The sequence below is a fragment of the Pundamilia nyererei genome, unplaced genomic scaffold (assembly GCF_000239375.1).
Source record: "Pundamilia nyererei isolate P.nyererei 1_Seehausen unplaced genomic scaffold, PunNye1.0 scaffold00374, whole genome shotgun sequence".
Classification (NCBI taxonomy): domain Eukaryota; kingdom Metazoa; phylum Chordata; class Actinopteri; order Cichliformes; family Cichlidae; genus Pundamilia; species Pundamilia nyererei.
The window spans coordinates 415,005-419,620 of NW_005187775.1; positions in this window are offsets into that span (position 1 = coordinate 415,005).

The window sequence follows — 4,616 nt, forward strand, 5'->3', positions numbered from 1 at the left end:
AAAGCAGATGGGTCATCCAACATAACTATATGTTATACAAGTATGAATCAAGTGCACACAAGGTTGAATGAAGGAAATGTGGAGCCGGTAAACCACAGTTTAAGACAGAGAAGTCTGATGGTGTATTATTTTCTTTGAAAGTACAAGTGTTGGGTCCATTCCCGTTTCTAGTTTGCATTTTTTGTAGAATTGCAAGACAATCACTTTTTGAAGGATCTGGACTCAAAATGCAGGACACCAGAATAAAGGTTTAACAGGCTTATTGAAGATAGAGTCATCTTGAGAGGTATTTCGTCCGCAGCTTTTCTTTTCTCGTTTCACCACACGGGCTGGCAGAGATGAGGAAACGTCCACAGCAGAGCCGAACTACACATCGACCTGGCATCGACGGAGGGAACTCTTCAGCCTTAAAGAGCAGGCGGGTAATCACTGGATTGCAGACAGTTGGATGATTGTGGATGATACGAAACAGCTTCCAGGTGTGTAGCCAGAGTAACCATGGGAACAAACGCCATCTCTGAAACACACAAGCAGGTTAAAGGACAAACCCACACTCACTCTCACACAGAGAGAGGAAAGAGATGCAGATTGCCACAGGAGGACAAGAGGACTGTGACACACATGAGGTTTCAAGTGTTGAGTTACACATACAGAAGTTTACTAAAATCTGCTCAGCTTTTCAGAATTCATGAGACAATTAAAATCCAAGAAAAGCCTCTGTCCACTCAGATGAGGACCTATTTATGTTGGAAACATTGGGAAATACTGCTCTCTTTGCTTCTCGAGCCACAACCTTTGAGATGCATTGTTTTACATCCCGAAGCCCTATCAGATCACCTTTTGCTGGAGAGACACAGAGACATCAGCAGATCAGAGTGAGCTTTATATCCAAACACCTACAAAGTCCTGAGGTGTCTACACAAAGCTGACAAACTAAGAATCTCAAAGACACTGACATCTCTGTGTTTCAAACACACTCTCAAAATGTACAGTTGTGTACTGTATTTATTCTTATTGTATCCTAATTTTTGCCTCATAACTTTTGCACTGTCCACTTCCTGCTGTGACAAAACAAATTTCCCACGTGTGGGACTAATAAAGGTTATCTTATCTTATCTTAAATAAAAGCTCCTTTGCCCTCATAACCATGAAGCAATAATTCAGAGGAAATGCATGAAAATCAAAGGTGTATGCATTCAACAAAAGATTAAACAGGGTCCGCAATTTGTGTCTAATGAGCTGAAAACCAGGCAGCATGTGATCTTCTACACACGCTGACCTGCACTAAGCCAACTTTACTGACATCTGTTTAAATCAGTCTGGATTGATTCTGAGAGGGCAACGCTCTTTAAATCACTCCTAGATACATACTAACAGCTCATTTTGCATTTCACTCTGGATTAGGGCAAAGCTGTCAAGCTCATTTCAGTTGGTGGGTCACAAATTACAGCCCAAAACAACTGCTTCACAACCCACCTGTCTTTAAATTTAAAAGAGAACAAGTGAACATTCACATTTAATAAACTATTCATTTAAAAAGCAGATGATGAACAGCAAAGAGAACGTTTTCACAGGGCTCTCTGCAGTCCTGTGAAACACTAACCCCATGACAAGTTCATTGTAGGGTGTCTTCCTCTCTCATGTGCTTACATTTATTAAAGTTATTACCAACATAAGGCAGTCTTGTCAGGGGAGGCCAGTGCCTCCCCACCCCTATGGTGGCTCCCCTGGTCAGTTGCTTCCAGGTGCTGGTAATCAAATGCATTTGGTTAGTTGAGCGTTAGTAAGTGTGAGCATCTACTTTAAAGCAGACTGTCACCTCTGAAGGGGAGCATATAGGTGTGTTAACACCTATCCATAATCTTCCTGGAACAAAATTCACCCCAGGAGCCACATCTCAGACTCTACAGGCCTCAGTCAGCATGTTAAAAGCCTCTTCTGTCTATAAAGAATACAGCAGCACATTGTATGTATGCAAAGCCACATCTGAGCAAACCACAAGACTTCTGGTAAAACGTCCTTTGCACAGGCGAGACCAAACACGTCATGCTAACCATAAAGCACAGGGGTGGAGGGGTGATTATTTGGGCTGATTTTCAAACCATCTGAAGGTGTGACTTTTGTCCTGCAGATGCAGATGCAAGTCTGAGTCTTGCCCTGTCGAGGAGGCTCTTCTATGTTGTGCCATGCGTTTATAGGGAGTGGCTCTCTGGTTTCTACAGTCAATGTAGAAGTCCAAGCATTCCTCACTGCACGGCATACCCCGTGTCGTGGAGTTTTGTCCTTGGGATGAACCAGTTGTTGTCTGAGGGTGTGGCTGAGTCTGAAGTGCACTGGGATGTTGTTCTTGGAGAAAATTCTCTCGAGTTTCTCTGACAAACCTGCTACATAAGTAAAGGCTGTTATGTTTGTCATCCTGTTTTTCTATTGCTAATGTCTGTTTCCTGTGTATTCAAACAACTTAAAGAAGTCCAGTCATCCTCTTTCAAGCTCCTAAGACAACGAAGTACTACAAGGACCTGGAAAAAATGAAAAAGAGGGGAGGGATATAAAATATTTCAAATGTTTCTTGAATTGTCAGGACAAGTGTATATGTGTATCTATCCACCCATTCACTTGCGCTTTTCCTTTTCAGGGTCACTGGAGCCTATGGGAGCTATCTTAGGGCGAGAGGCAGGGTCTGCTCTGGACAGGTCGCTAGTCTGTCAAAGGGCTAAACATTCGTACTCACACAGATGGGCAATTCAGATTTTTCAATTAACCTATTCCCACTAACTGCATGTCTTTTGGACCATGGGAGGAAACCAGGCAAAACATGCACACTCCACACAGAAAGACCCTGGCCTGATGGGGGAATTGAACTCAGGACCTTCTTGCTGTGAGGCAACAGTGCTAACCGTGCCACCATGCTGCCCTTGTGTCATGTGTGGAGGATCTGGAAAAAAAGGAAAAAGAGCGGAGGGATATAAAATATGGGAGAGTTTGGTTTCACTTTTTTCTGTTAATATTTGGATATTTTTCTTGCATTATCATTTTTTGATTAGAAAAGCAGAATAAAAACGTGCAAATTATCTTAATTTATAGTTTGTTATACTCCTTCCCTCTAATACAAATATTTCATTTCTAACTCTGAGTGTAAGTACATAATTTAATAATAAGCGTTTCTGCTCACAAATGTCCACGAGCACAGACATGCACGCAAAAACTGCGTGACTCCTCGCTGGCTGTAACTCACCGCGCGTGTTCACCTGTAACGTCCTCTAAGAAGACGTGTGACCATTCTGATAGCCGTCTGTGTCTGCAGGTGAATGAGTGAAGCTACATAAACAGTTAAATTAGCATATCTTACCAGCCGTCACGGTAAACCCGACAACAACACAGTGGGTGAGGGTCGGAGGGGGGTCGCTTGACATTCTAACTTTAAAGGAAGGATTTTAACAGTATTTGCTGTGGGTTAAAGCAGTGGACCAGCAGGCTACATGTTTGAATCCAAACAAGTTTCACTCAATCCCAACAACTGAGGATCGCCATTGTATAGCGGTCGCTATGGTAACGTCTCGTCGCCGTCATATCGGATGTGGGCGGGGCTTAGCGCTAGAATCCCTTTGATCCTTTCACGTCTTGTGTGACATCACCTTGGAAAAAGCCTATAAATAGAAGCATTTGCACAGGGTTAGTTACAAGGTAAGTTTAGTAAGAGGGAGTAAGATAGATTAATGTCTAAGACACAAACTCAGCAACTTAAACAAAATACAGAATCAAGTCCAGATTGTAAAAACGTTATATCATTTGAAAATATGAATTCTGCCATTGAAACAACCGATGCGATTCAAAGCTGCGCCACTGAAGACGACTCTGAATGTAGTGTCGTCCCTGGCGTAAACATTTTACAGAGCGACGAGGGGAAATCGAAGCACTGTGTGTGCTGCCCTCAGTCATGCAACCAGCAACAGAATCCGGGGGATCCAGAGTCAGTTGATCTCCAGGAACCTCCGGTGTCAGAAGAACAGCTGCTCGTTAAAGAGATAATAAATGCTGTTATTACACGTGCCTCCAAAAAGGCAAAGGTGTCGCCATCGGAAATGATTCAGCAGCGCCTATTCACAGCTCTGTGGGCACAAGTTGAGCAAAAACCTCTCAAAATCACACACAGGGGGATTAAAAAACTTGAAAAGGTGATTTTTAAAGACATCACAAAGCGGCTGGACATTAGCCCTGATCTCGTGATCATTGCGCTAGCCGTAGGCCAGCTGTACCTAGAGGTGATCATTTCCATATTTGAAGATCACCTCTTCCGTAAAAAAAGCCTACTGGCAAGGTTCTTCTCGTGGTGCGTTAGAGCCGAGGATGACGAGGACGAACAAACTAAAGGCATTTCTCAAACACTTTTAGAAGAATTTAAAAGTAATATATTTCCAATAGTGGAGAAAAAATCATCATCTGGCATTACTGTCAGCAATTATGATGATGATGAAGAAGAATGTGTGAGCGCACTCATTGATGCTGTGCTCACACGGGCTGCGAAGAATTCGCACTACAAACCTTCTAAAAAACTCCACAGGTACCTGTTAAAACACGTGTTGTCTGACAACAGGATCAAAGATCTGCATATACAT